Source organism: Bos grunniens, chromosome 8 (assembly GCF_055505025.1).
Source record: "Bos grunniens cultivar Pamir isolate PY7600 chromosome 8, Bosgru_T2T1.0, whole genome shotgun sequence".
Taxonomy (NCBI): domain Eukaryota; kingdom Metazoa; phylum Chordata; class Mammalia; order Artiodactyla; family Bovidae; genus Bos; species Bos grunniens.
Genome location: NC_141172.1, coordinates 76,334,665 through 76,348,860, shown reverse-complemented (window position 1 = coordinate 76,348,860; position 14,196 = coordinate 76,334,665). Strand labels below are relative to the sequence as shown.

The window sequence follows — 14,196 nt, the reverse complement described above, 5'->3', positions numbered from 1 at the left end:
ACCCTAGAATTCAGCCAGGAAACTTCCATGATTTGGGGACGTGACCAGATGTCCCTCTTCTAAAAGACATTTTACAGCTGTTCACTGGCCTCATTCTGTCTTCCTGGAGGCAGTGGCCAGGCCTCTCAACAGGCTGAATGGAAGTTTATAAAGCCGTGCACTGGTTGTGTGTTTGTCTTTTTATTTTTTAATTTTTAAAATATTTGGCTAGGTTTTCAAAACCTCAAAATGTGGCTAATAACATCCCTTTCTCCAAGGGTCTGTGGCTGGTTGGAGACTCGTCCTGGTTTGGTGTGCACCTTGCTGTTCCCTGTGGTTAAATATTTTGAATATGGCCAGTAGCCCCTGAGAACTTCTGATGAGACCCCGAGCATATCCCCTCAGGAAATGCAGTTCCCCCCCCGATTTCCCTACTGTCAGCAGCAGTTCAGAAAGCCTTCTGCTTGTGAACACAATCATGTTTCAGATGAGTAAGACCCCAAAGCCTGTTTGGCTACATCGTTGCTGTGAGCTGAGCAAGACAGCAGGTTGCCGGAGACCCGAGAGTCTCTAAGGAAGGCTGCATCTGCTCTTTGGATGTTTTCTGCCTTTGCTTCTCCCAGCTATACCAATGGAGCTACAAGAAGTCCCGAGAACAAACTGTTGGTCGCTGCTGCCAAGATCGTTGGGGATTTGTGGAGACTGGGTGCTTTCAAGGTTTGGATAGCCTTAAAATCAACTTAGCCAAAGCAAAGTATAAGCTTGAAAATCAGATCCCATTTCAAGCACTTTTATCTTTTTAACCTCCAAGGAAAGGATTTTTTCTCCTAAGGAAAGGATTGGAAAGTGGCTCATGTGCCTTAATTTACCTGGGTAACTGGTTCTATTGTGAGGTGCAGTGGAGCTTTGGGGACTGAGCTGATGCTGACTTGCTGTTTGCACTGACCACCCTCAAAGGCTGAGGAGCCACCTCCTTTCCCCCACCTCCCTTCTCAAGGCTGTCGTGTGCCTGGTGCCACCTGAGGACTTAAGGCTGCTCTTCTGGGGTTGGCTCTGCTGCTGGGGAGTATACGGTAATGTTTGTGGACATGCTGTCTGTGGCAGGGTCTGGGGTGGGCTGGATGAACTGTTGCTCTTCTCTGACAGGCCTGGGCCTCTGCCTGCTGCTTGCTCTGATTCCTGGACAGGGGTCACAAACTCAGATGCCTACAGGACCAGGCAGGTAGCATAAATTGCAAATTGGGCTGGGGCAAGACAGTAGGGAGTAGAAGGAGACTGTAGCTGAGACTGGCATGTCTCTCATCAGATGACGATGTTTATTTTTAGGTAAGTGATATAATATCTCCTGGAGAAGTGTAGGGGGGCATGCCTGTAGGAAGACTAGAAAGGTGTGGAGGATATAGGGGAAGTAACATTGAAACTTGACTTTTATACGTACTCAATAACCAATTTTTTGGTATTCAAACTTAAAAAACCCTCGCTCACATCTGCAGGTATTAAATGCTCATAGAAACCCTGTGAAAGAGGTCTGTTATATCCAGTTTTTAACTGAAGAAATGTGGGCACAGTGATGAGAAGCCATTGGTTTGGGGTTACTCAGGCAGGACAGAGTAACATTAGGACTTGACACCCTGACCTCCATCTTCTGATCCAGAGGCTCTTACCCTGCCCCAGTGTTGCTGGGTTGGTGGCCTCTGTGGCTCTCTAGTTTCCTCCATCACTGTTGATTGTCCTTCTCTCCCTGGGGTTTGCCTCCTCTGGACTGACTGACTGACTGACTTCCTGATCCAGGCTGTCATCCACACTCCCTGCTGATGCTGATGGCAGATCCCGTCTGCTCTCATGGTGGGTCTCGCCTCAGCCATCATGGCGCCTTGGGCCTGTAGCTGGTATTCATCCAGCCTGGCCTGGTCCTACAGTCCCATTGCTGGTCGGGGCTCCTTGGGTTTGAATCCCTCTCTGCTTGGTGTGGCTGTTAGCTCGGCCTGGGCGTGGACCTCAGCCCATAGACCATGACTTCAGGACCACCAGGCCCACCCTGCAGGGGCCCCACTGGAGGAGAGGGCAGCTGTCTCACTCTCATTTCATTAGAACTGTGATCTGCCAGCTGTGGGGAGGGCTGTGTGTGTGGAGAAGGGGCAGTTCACTGTTCAGGGTTGTATTTTCCTTCTCTTTTGCGTATTCTTGATTATAAATAAATGAGAACATTTGGAATCCAGTAAATTTAACATGTCCTCCTCAAGTGCCCCAGAAATGCTTTCCTGTACATGGGGTAAATACAGAACAATTGGCGGAAAGTACAAGAAAAGGACTTTTCTACTTGGCGTGTGTTTTCTTGGGTGTGGATGTCAGCTGCAGCAGGCGGAGATTTTTATTTTCAAGCATGGGTTTTAGTTTCACTCAGAAATCTGTATTTCGGGGTTACCTAAGAATGAACTGCATGGAGTGGAGCCACTGGGCTTCTGGCGGGGCCGGGGGGATGGATCACATGAGAGCAGATTTCATACCCTGGGGCCTCCTGTTCCAGAGTTCCTGCTGTCTGTTCCACAGGCACCACAGGGTTACATTTTCTGCTGGAAGCGACCTGTACTCTTATCTCCTCTCTGTTGTAAATGAATTGTGTGCTCTTGGACAAGTTACTAACCTCTCTGAGTTAGCCACAGTTCTCATATTTACATCATAAGGAGAATAATGAAAGCTTACAGGGTTGTTTTGAAGATTGTTGTTGTTTAGTCGCCAAGTTATGTCTGACTGTTTTGTGACCCCATGGACTGTGGCCCACCAGGTCTCTCTATCCATGGGATTTCCCAGACAAGAAAACTGGAGTAGGTGTCATTTCCTTCTCCAGGGAATCTTCCTGACCCAGGGATCAAACCCATGTCTCCCGTATTACAGGTGGTCTCCGCCATTGCAGGCAGATTCTTCACCCACTGAGCTACCCAGAAGCCCATTGAAGATTAGATGAGATTAAATCTATAAAGCATTCCTTGTCAATCCTGTCATGCTCTTAAGCACAAGTTACTGTAAACATCAAGATCTTCAGACTTGCAGGGTTGTGTTTGGATGTTTGTACCAAGTCATGAAATAGGTGAGTGACTCTTAGCTCCTTCTATTCCCTCTCTCACGTATCAAGTAGTCTGTGAGCTTGCCTGTCCCAGAACAGTAATTCCCCAACCATGCAAATGTTCCTGATCCCCAGACATTCCTCGTATCTTTCATCAAATTCAATCATCCTTCTTCCATTTTTCTCTTTTACTAAATCCACACATGTGCTGAGTTATGCGTGATTAGACAGGATCAGAATAAAGTTCTTTGCAAGGGTAAATAGGGAGAAAGCCTTCCTAGGTATATTTACTTTCTTACCCAAGAATAGAAAAAGTAGTTTTGCTAAATGAATGGATTTCAAATAGTGAAGCAACATAAGTCTGAGACAAGGTTGCAGTGGGAAAAGGGGAGGCTCCCCTTGTGGTGCCCCTGGAGGCCTGCCCTCCAGATGGCACCTCTTTTACATGGTTGGTGTGGTGTCATGTTAATTTATTTCAAATATACTTTACATAGGATTGAAGTTAGCTAACAAGTGATACTAGAATAAAAATATTAAGTAATGATGAAAGTGAAAGAGGAGGGTGAAAACGTTGGCTTAAAGCTCAACATTCAGAAAACTAAGATCATGGCATCCGGTCCCATCACTTCATGGTAAATAGATGGTGAAACAGTGGATGACTTTATTTTTCTGGGCTCCAAAATCACTGCAGATGGTGACTGCAGCCGTGAAATTAAAAGACGCTTACTCCTTGGAAGGAAAGTTATGACCAACCTAGACAGCATATTGAAAAGCAGAGACATCACTTTGCCAACAAAGGTCCGTTTAGTCAAGTCTATGATTTTTCCAGTGGTCACGTATGGATGTGAGAGTTGGACTATAAAGAAAGCTGAGTGCCAAAGAATTGATGTTTTTAAACTGTGGTGTTGGAGAAGACTCTTGAGGGTCCCTTGGACTGCAAGGAGATCCAACCAGTCCATTCTGAAGGAGATCAGTCCTGGGTGTTCATTGGAAGGACTTATGTTGAAGCTAAAACTCCAATACTTTGACCACCTGATGCGAAGAGCTGACTCATTTGAAAAGACCCTGGATGCTGGGAAAGATTGAGGGCAGGAGGAGAAGGGGACGACAGAGGATAAGATGGTTGGATGGCATCACCGACTCAATGGACATGGGTTTGGGTGAACTCCAGGAGTTGGTGATGGACAGGGAGGCCTGGCATGCTGCGGTTCATGGGGTCGCAAAAAGTCGGACACGACTGAGTGATCTGAATTAATGGGAACAGAGTTTCAGTTTCGGAAGGTGAAAAATTCAGGAGATGGATGATGGTGAGATTTGCACAACCATGTGAATGTACTTAGTGCTGCTGAACTGTATAGCTAAATATGGTAAAAAATAGTATGTTTTATGTTATGTGGCTTTTACCACAGTAAAAAAAAAATGCAAAGGAACAGTCAGGATAAATGGAATGTCAAGACCACGTGGAGAAGCTGAATGCAAGTTTGTGGGTGGTGTGATTGTGCAGTTGCTGTGGGCAGGCCATGTATTTTGTTGTGAGCTTCCTGGAAGGCAAGTTGAAAAGGAGATAGCAATCTAGCCATGAGAGAAAAAAAATCATCAGTTCCTATGAAAGGCAAACATTTCTCAGTACTTAATTCCACTCTGGAGCTGCACAGACAACAGGAATTGTAGTCAGCAGTGGCCTCTACAACATCCCAGCAAACTCAGAAGTGGCTTTCTAATCTCCCATCTCTTGGCCTATGACTTCCAGAATCTGGTGTTAATGGGAGCCTGCCACCTTGGGTCAATATGGTCCAAAAACACAGCTTTCTATTGCTGTCTTGACTTTGGTTTGGGATAATGAGAATAGACTTCACTCGTGAGCCAAAAGGCACATGTGTTTTGAAGGAAACTCCAAAGATAGTCCTCAAGGCTTCCTATTGTGCCTGGGAAGATTTGAAGAGGACAGGCTGTATCTTGTTCTCAGCTTGAATTTTCTCAGGCAGCCAAGAGCCTTGACTGGGAGAATCATCATTGAATGAGTGACATGGAGGCTAAGCTAGACCTAAGCTTGCCTTTATGTGTAAAAATGGTCACTTTGGGAAGGGTAGGGGGAAGGTCGGTCGTTGATTTGTCAGGAGGAGAGTAGAAGAACCTGACTCACTGACTGAGGTCCAGCCCCCTGTGTCATGAGAAGAGGTCCAATGGCCACGCTCATAGGTCCCCCCACATCTCTCTGGAGTATACGCTGTTCTCTCAGATCCACTATGGTTAACACAGCCTGTTCACAGTGTTAAAGGGACATGAGGCTAATCAGCTTTAAGTGCAGACTAGATTTTTCCCTGTGCATTAATTGTAGCATGTGAACATTCTTTTAAGTAAGTAAAAACAAATATATTTTTAGTGACTGAAATACCCTTGTTTATTTTGGAAACAGTAAGTGCAAATGTTAAAAAAAATTAAAAAGAGCCCAGTAATTTTCTTCTATGACTTTGAAAACAACTTGATTTTTTCTTGCTTCCACCAAAAAATGAACTCATTAGACATAAAAAAAACCTAAAAGATAGTAAGTTTTGATTAATCTAAAATCTCTTGATTCCACCACCTAGGGATAATCATTGTTAACATTTCCTTGTATTTTTCTATCTTTATATATACATATCCAAAGCCATTTATATTTTTATGTTGATATTTATATCTTCTTAGGTCAATGGGAAGATTAGTATAAACATTGTCATGTTTCAGAAATCTTTTTAAGACTACTGAAGATTCCAGTTTCAGAAGTAATATTCCAGATAAACCATTGGGGAAAATGGTGGAAAGGTAAAAAGGAGCTGGTGGGTAGAATGAGGTGGATAGAAGAAGGGAAAATGAGGGAAAGGAAACTAACATTGACCGAGTGTCCATTCTGGGTAGGGGCAACACTGGTTTCTATTACCCTGAGAGTAGGTTTATGGAATCAGTGTCCTCCAGAATGAGAGTTCAGGTTTAGGAGCCAAACGGGTTTGAATTTGCATCTTGACTTTACTTTCAGCTAGTTTAGAGCCTCATTTTTTTTTGTTTTTAATTTGTAAGATCCATGTAACTCCTTCCTTCAGTCAGTTATTATAAGGATTTAAAAGTAAAATGCACAGGAATTACTTATGCCCAGGCACTCACAAATGGTAACTCTTAGAGTTAGCATTATTCTAAATATGAGTAAACTGAATCTAAGAGAGGGTCATGTGCCTCAGGTCACACAGCTAGTAAGTGATAAAGATGGGATTAGAACTCAAGTCTGCCCGGCTTTTGTTGTTGTTTAGTTGCTAAGTCATATCTGACTCTTTTCTGACCCTGTAGACTGTGGCCTGCCAGGCTCCTCTGTCCGTGGGATTTCCCAGGCAAGAATACTGGACTGGGTTGCCATTTCCTTCTCCAGGGGATCTTGCTGATCCAGGGATCAAACTTGCTCTCCTTCTTCATCAGATGTCTGTAAGGAGTGATTGCCAGTGCTTGGTTGTTCATATTGACCTTTTCTGGTAACTCCAAGGAAAGTGAAGCACTCTGCTCTCTGTTTGGATGTGAAGCTTCTCTCCCGTAGTGGCAACTATAGCTGATGGCATCTGCAGATGACAAGGGAGGAAGGGTTAACGTGTGATTGTTTTTCCCCAGGAAAATGGGAATGAATTTCATGCTTGGGATGCTGACTACTATTTAGCAATAAAGCTTTTTTCCCCCTCCTGGATTAGGAAACAGATGTTTTCTGGTCCATTGAGGAATTTTAAAGGCTGGAAATACTTAAGACTTATTTTTCAGAGCTGTTGACCTCGATTCTTGGATTATGATCATTCTGGCTGGGGCCCAGCACTCTAGAGCTTTTAATCTGCAGAAACTCTGTTGTGTATTTATCCTACTCTGTTCAGGGTGACCTTTTAAATCTGTAATTCATGGCAGTATAGTTCAGAATTAGGAACTGAGACTATTTATTTTTGCGTCTTTTAAGTTCTGAATAACTAATGTATGAGGGTCCTTGCCTGGTGAACTGCCTAGGGATCCATCTTTACCCAGTTCAGCTGGAATCTTTGACTTCTCTGGCATTCCCACCTTCGTTTTGAACACAGCATTTTGAAATAACAAGCAGAATCACATTAGCTATAAATCATTGAGGTTTAATTTAATCACATTAGCTATAAACCACTGCCTCAGATGGTTTCTTTTTTTAATTAATTTATTTTAATTGGAGGATAATTACTTTATAATATTGTGATGGTTTTTGCTATATATCAACATGAATCAACCATAGGTATATATATGTCCCCCCAATCCTGAACCCCAGTCTACCCTCCCTTCCCACTCTGTCCCTCTGGGCTGTCCTAGAGCATCTGCTTCATGCATGGAACTTGCACCAGTCATCTATTTTACATATGGTCATGTATATGTTTCAATGCTATTCTCTCAAATCATCCCATCCTCTCCTTCTCCTACTGGGCATGTACCCCAAGGAAGCCAGAATTGAAAGAGATACATGTACCCCAATGTTCATTGCAGCTTTATTTACAATAGCTAGGACATAGAAGCAACGGAGATGTCCATCAGCAGATGAATGGATAAGGAAGTTGTGGTGCATATACACACTGGAATATTACTCAGCTATAAAAAGAAACACATTTGAGATCTGATGAGGTGGATGAACCTAAAGTCTATTATACATAATGAAGTAAGTCAGAAAGAGAAAGACAAATACAGTATATTAATGCGTATGTATGGAATCTAGAAAGATGGTACTGATGATCCTACATGCAGGACAACAATGGGAAGGCAGACATAAAGAACAGACTTTTGGAATCATTGAGTTTTATTCTCTCAGTATGTGATAGGTTTTGCTGCAGTAACAAAAACACTCCCAAATCTCAGTGGCTTCATATAACATTTATTTTCTTGCTCATACTATTTCCTTCTATAGGGGATTTCTGTTCACCATGGTCACACAGTGACCCAGGAAGACAGAGGCTTCATCTGGGAAGCTTCTATGCTCACCATAGTAGTGGGAAGGGAATGTGTGAAGGGAGTGAATATCTCACTGGCTCTTTAGGTTTCATTGGCCAATGCAATCATGTATAGGCCAAGATCTACTTCAAGTGGAGCTGGAAAGTGTTGTACAGTTCTACTGTGTCCCTGAAAGGAGGGCAGGACCAGAATACATGAGAACCTCCTGGGTGACTGTTGCACCTCCTGGGTACCAGACTGTGTTAGGTGCCTCACATATGTCGTCTGTAATCTTAACTCTAATTTCTGCAAAGTACAGGTCCTATTTCTAGAAAACAGACTCAGAGACATAAGGTGAGTTGCCCATGGGCACACAGGGTTGGTATTGAAATCCAGTCTGTCTGATACTAAAGTTAATGCTCTTCTGGGATAGTGAAGGACAGGGAAGGCTGGTGTGCTGCAGTCCATGGGGTTGCAAAGAGTCAGACATGACTTAGTGACTGAACAGCAACAACATCTGGCCCCTCTCAGCTTCCTCTTAATTTATACATGCTACTGCTTGTGTTACTTTTGTTAACTTTGATAGAACTAATTGTTATATTCATTGATATATATTCTTGTTGATATATAACTTTGATATTACTAGTTGTTATATGACTGAACAATTTCTGTTGGCTTCTCATTGACTACAAAGTGAAGGTCAAACACTTCAGCAAGGCACACATAGCTCTTCATGATCCTGCCTCCACATACTAATCACATATTTATAATACAGCGGAGGCAGTGCCCAGAGGCAGATGCCACTCCCGGTGACACACAGAATGCACGGAACAAGGACAGTTGTTTCTGTCTGTCTGTCTTCCTTCCTTTTTAAATTTAATTCTTCCTTTCCAATTTAAAATTTTTGACTGTGCTGGATTTTGGCTGCCACGTGTGGGCTTTCTCTAGTTGCAACAAGTAGGGGCTACTCTATTTGCGGTGCACAGGCTTTTCATTGCAGTGGCTTCTCTTGCGGTGGAGCATGGATTCTAGAGTAAGAGGGCTTCAAAAATTGCAACATGTGGGCTCAGTAGTTGTGGCGCCTGTGCTTAGCTACCTTGTGGCATGTGGGATCTTCCTGGACCATGGGTCAAACCCATGTCCCCTGCATTGGCAGGCAGATTCTTTACCACTGGACTACCACCGAAGTCCCAGGAAGACTGTTTCTAAGTCTTGTCCCTAATGAGGTTGTTCCGCCTAATTTAGGTGCTGCGCCCTGGGTCAGGCCTGACTGTACAAGTCCACATTTGCATGGAGAAAGCATTCATTCCCTTCAGAGACACATAGACTGGGCAGAGGGAAACCACCTGTGTTTCCTTTTCAGTGCCCATGTTCAAGACCCATTTAGGACATCTTCTGTGAGTAACAATCATGATTTTCCCCAAATAGACAGTAAGTGTTTATTTCAGCAATGTGAGAAATGGAGTTCATAGGTTTTATCCCTTTGGGGTAGTGCTCTATGTGCTTAGTCACCCTATACTTTGTGGCTTACTTTGGAAAATACATTTTCTTTCCTTAAAAAAAAAAAAAAAATCCAGTAAGGTGTTTCCTTGAGTCAGATCTTTTCTTGGTATGCTTAATAGTAATTTAGCAGAAATTTTTAGCCTTGCACTGGCACTTCCAGCCTCACTGGGAATCTGCTTATAGCACCAGAGCAGCCAGTGTGTGGGAGGTGAGGCTGAGAGTAGAGGCTAATTCTGCAAAAGTAAGTGTGTTCCCACATGTGCCCTCGCGTGCCCTCATTCTCTCTCTTCCCTGGCTTCCTTTTATTGCACTCCCTTTGGGGCTCTTGAAGCAGATGTGGTTCAATGCTTCATTCATTTAACTTGACTCTACCACTTTCCGTGACTTCCATATTCTTCTAAAATGCTAAGTCTGATACAAACTTCATGCCCTAGAGCATAAAGGAAATAGAGTACTGGACTTCAAAAGATGTAAAGGTGTCTTGGCTCTGTTTTCTTTGCATTTTGTTCTGCTTCCATGGAAGACTCAGTTCTGTGCACCTTGCTTAAATGCTGAGTCTGAGCCTGGTTCAAGGATGATGGGATTGGTAGGAAGGACTGCTTGATGCTGGCTGAAGAAGGAGCCGCTATGAACTAGGTCAGTGGTGATGGGCCAGTGAAAATTGTGAGCTAGATGGAAACTCCTTAGGTTTCATGTCATTTTGAAAATAACTTTCAAGCTCAGACTTCAGTGAGAAAGAACAGAGCAGGCATTTGGGTAGGCCAAATGATAAAGTCTCAATATATAGTTTTCAATAAGTTAAGATGAATAAGGTTTTCTGAGACAAAACTGAGATATGTAATGTTACATAAAGTGATAAAACTATAATCTTTGGTTTAGTTCTTCTATTGGACAGAAATCATTTGTAGCTTATCAATCTTCTACAAGGTAACATCTAACTTTACAGTGTCTAGACTCTACAGAACAGTGACTATTAAGTTAAGCCAACTGTCTTCCATAAAGCATCAGGTACTGTTGTGTAGCTTTGCGAGACAATGCTCTATTGCTCTATGTGACCCCGGAAAAAGGGTGCCTAGTCATATTTTTGCCTTATCTCCAAATTTCAGTTAATATTTCTAGATAGTACCTATGGAGCTATTGAGCAGTCTTCTGATTTCTTGTTTGACATTAATTCTAAGTGGTTAGCTATTTCAGGGGTACCTGTGGTTAGACATTGTCTCAGTTTGCTCCATCCGTCTGTATTTTCAGTGTGATATGTTGTGACTATTTTCAAGGATGACAACCTTTGGGGAAAACACTTGGATCAATATTCTTTCCTTGTCCAGTTCTCTTGTGTGTTTTTTTTTTTTTAGGTTGGAAAACTTGGTCCAGGTTGGAAAACTTCAGTCACAGGGTAAAAATGTGTATCTTTAAATGGCATGATTCTTTTGGGGGAAGGCATGAGTTAGAAATAAATGTGTGTTTCTGTTGAGGTCCAAAAGAGTTATTATTCCTTGTGAAATAACTGGCTTTAGTCTAGATAAAATGGCTATTTTATCTTTAAGTTTATAGGCAACAACTTTTCTTTTAACTGAAAACTTTTAAAATCATCTCTGTTGCCTGAAGCAAGGTTTTCTTTGTTAATGGGTTGATCCCTTGTGCATGCACAGGAACACAACACACAGATATACATACAATAAATCTTATTAATTTAGACTTCACCAAAGAAAAGTGTTTGATTAATTCAGACACGCTAGATTCTTATTTAGGAAAAAGCTAAATATTGTCCCTTGTAATGCCTGCTGTGCAGATGGTTTTGTGTATCAATTACTTTGTTTAATTATGTTTCAAGAGCTATGATTTGACCCTGAAAGTGACAGAAAAGCAAACAGTTTTACTAGATTTACACAATTTATTTCTTCTAGGACAACTTAATCTCAAGGAAGATGCTGCAGAGTCAGAGTCCAAGATCAGAACTTCCTGAAGGGGACTGAAGGGAATAGAAGCAGGGTACGCTGGAGCCAGAGTGAAGCTAGGAGCTATGAATCAAAAATAAGACCCAACCCAACTCTTTGTCATTGACAAGATACTCTCTTCAAATATAAAGACACATACAGGTTAAAATTAAATGGATGGAGGAAGAGATACCATGATAACACAGATCAGAACAAAGTGGGAATAGCTGTATTAATTTCAGACAGAGCAGATTTCAGAGCAAGGAAAATGATGAGGGATAGAGAGGGGCATTACATAATGATAAAGGGGTCAGTTCTCCAAGGAGATATAATAATCCTTAACATGTATTCACCTAACAATACAACATCAAACCAGGTGAGGCAGAACTGACAAGACTGCAAGGAGAAATAGGTGATCCGCTATCATAGTGTCACGGCATGTAATAGTGTACACTTAGGCATGCCCGACTCTGTGACCCCATGGCCTGTGGCCCACCAGGCTCCTCTGTCCATGGGATTTTCCAGGCAAGAATACTGGAGTGGGTTGCCATTTCCTCCTCCAACAGTTGGAGACATCAGTACCTCTCTCAGAGGGTGAACAAAGTTGGTGTGGTTCAGGGCTGCGAGGGAGGCCTTGGTGCTCCAAGGATTCCCAGATGTGTGTATATTCCAGGGTTCTCTTTTCCTACTAATTAGTTTTGAGGGATTTAACTTCTGTAGCAGGCCAGGCTCTAGGGATTTTTGAATGGTACAGCCCAGCCAGTTTTTCCATATTGTGGTTTGAAGTCCACATTAGGGTCACAGGAACAGGGGAGGTGTTAAAAATATGTATACTCATGTTTCTACCTCAGATTTACCAAATCAGAGTCTAGGGGTGCATGGGGGGTGGATATCCATTTTCAGCAAGCCCTTCAGGTGAGTCTCACAAATTTGAAAAGTAACTTCCTGGGTGGTCCAGTCGTTTGGGGGTCTGCATGCTAGTGCAGGAGACAGTGGTTCAATCCCTGGTCCGGGAAGATCCCACGTACTGTGGAGCAACGAAGCCTGAGGGGCACAACTCCTGAAGCCCCCTTGTCCTAGAGTGCAGGCTTGGCAACAAGAGAAGCCACCATGATGAGAAGCCCAAGCAACACAACTCAGGAGTATCCCCCACCAGCTGCAACTAGAGAAAGCCTGGGCACAGCAGCAAAGACCCAGCATAGCCATAAATAAATGACACTTAAAAATTTGGGGGAAATGAATTGAGGGCAATTGCATGTTGACTCAGAGAAGGCAATGGCACCCCACTCCAGTACTCTTGCCTGGAAAATCCCATGGATGGAGGAGCTTGGTAGGCTGCAGTCCATGGGGTTGCAAAGAGTCGGACACGACTGTGTGACTTCACTTTCACGCATTGGAGAAGGAAATGGCAACCCACTCCAGTGTTCTTGCCTGGAGAATCCCAGGGACGGGGGAGCCTGGTGGGCTGCCATCTATGGGGTCGCACAGAGTTGGACATGACTGAAGCGACTTAGCAGCAGCATGTTGAATAAGCAGGAAGGAACTGGAAGTCTATGTGTGTAGAACTGATGCTCCATGTGAGCATCTGCAGAGCTGGAGAAAGCATTGCACAAGGAGCATTACATATGGGATTCAGGTGTTAGCATCATATGTTAATTAGAGTTTCCTTTTTATAGGAAAGGTCATGGTGAGACCCATTCCCCTTTGCTTTACTTTGGAAACCTCAAGAATCACCAAGCAAATGTTAAGTCTTAAGACACTGGGAGAGAAGTGTTCATACACATGGCTTGAGTCTGCATTGGTATGAACTAGTTTGCTTTTATAAAGCTTATTAAGATGACTTAATAGTTCAGAAACTCTGCTGGCCTACTATGGTTATGTTGTGGTTGAGGGACAGTTGAGTTGAGGTTTGTTTGGCTCCTGCCAGCTGTCAGGTAGGGTGCTGAGTGCTCCATCGTATCATTTCATTTAAGGAGGGACACATGCCAATGCAGAGGTGAGAAAACTGAGGCTTGGAGAGCCAAGTGATGTGTCCTAGGTGACACAGCCAGGAGTGGCCAACGCCGGGTAGTGAACTGAAGTCCCTTTCTGTCTATTGGTATTGCGTAAGCAATAGTCAAATTCTTCTTTTCTGACCTTGGAGACCAATGGCACAGCGTCCTAAAAGGGACTTAGCACTCCACCTGGGACTCAGGGGACCAAGCGTCCAGTAATCAATGCATAGAACAAGCCAGGAGTAGCATTCATTTTCTAGTTTGCAGAGAATTTGGTATTTGTGAAAACAAATTACTAAATCAGTGGCCTTGAGGAAATGTCAGTGAAGATGCCTCTGCCTCCCTTCAAGCTCACACAGAGCGCCCCCTGCTGCAGTAAAGATGAGTTGGCAAAGGGGGAATTTGTAGAGCCGAGCAAGGTGGCAGCTCTTGATACATCCCCTCTAAGGAGTATAGCCTGTGAAGAAGACAGGAGAGGGACAGGATGTGGTTCTGGGGGAAGGTCTAATCCTTCTTCCCCTTATATTGTTTTGTTGTTGTTTAGTCACTAAGTTGTGTCCGACTCTTTTCGACCCCATGGACTATAGCCCACCAGGCTCCTCTGTCCCTGGGATTTCTCAGGCAAGAATACTGGAGTGGGTTGCCATTTCCTTCTCCAGAGGATCTTCCTGACCCAGGGATAGGGCCTGTGTGTCATGCTTGTCAGTGGGATTCTTTACCCTCTGAGCCATCAGTGAAGCCCCTTATCTTAGCTTCTATCCAAACCTCTTATTTCACC

General features: G+C 43.4%; 1 protein-coding gene across 28 annotated transcripts in view; it reads left to right on the top strand.

Annotated features, from left to right (window-relative positions):
- FRMD3 (FERM domain containing 3) overlaps positions 1 to 14,196 on the top strand; it is a 379,694-nt gene that overhangs the window by 132,838 nt on the left and 232,660 nt on the right. The window lies entirely within an intron of this gene.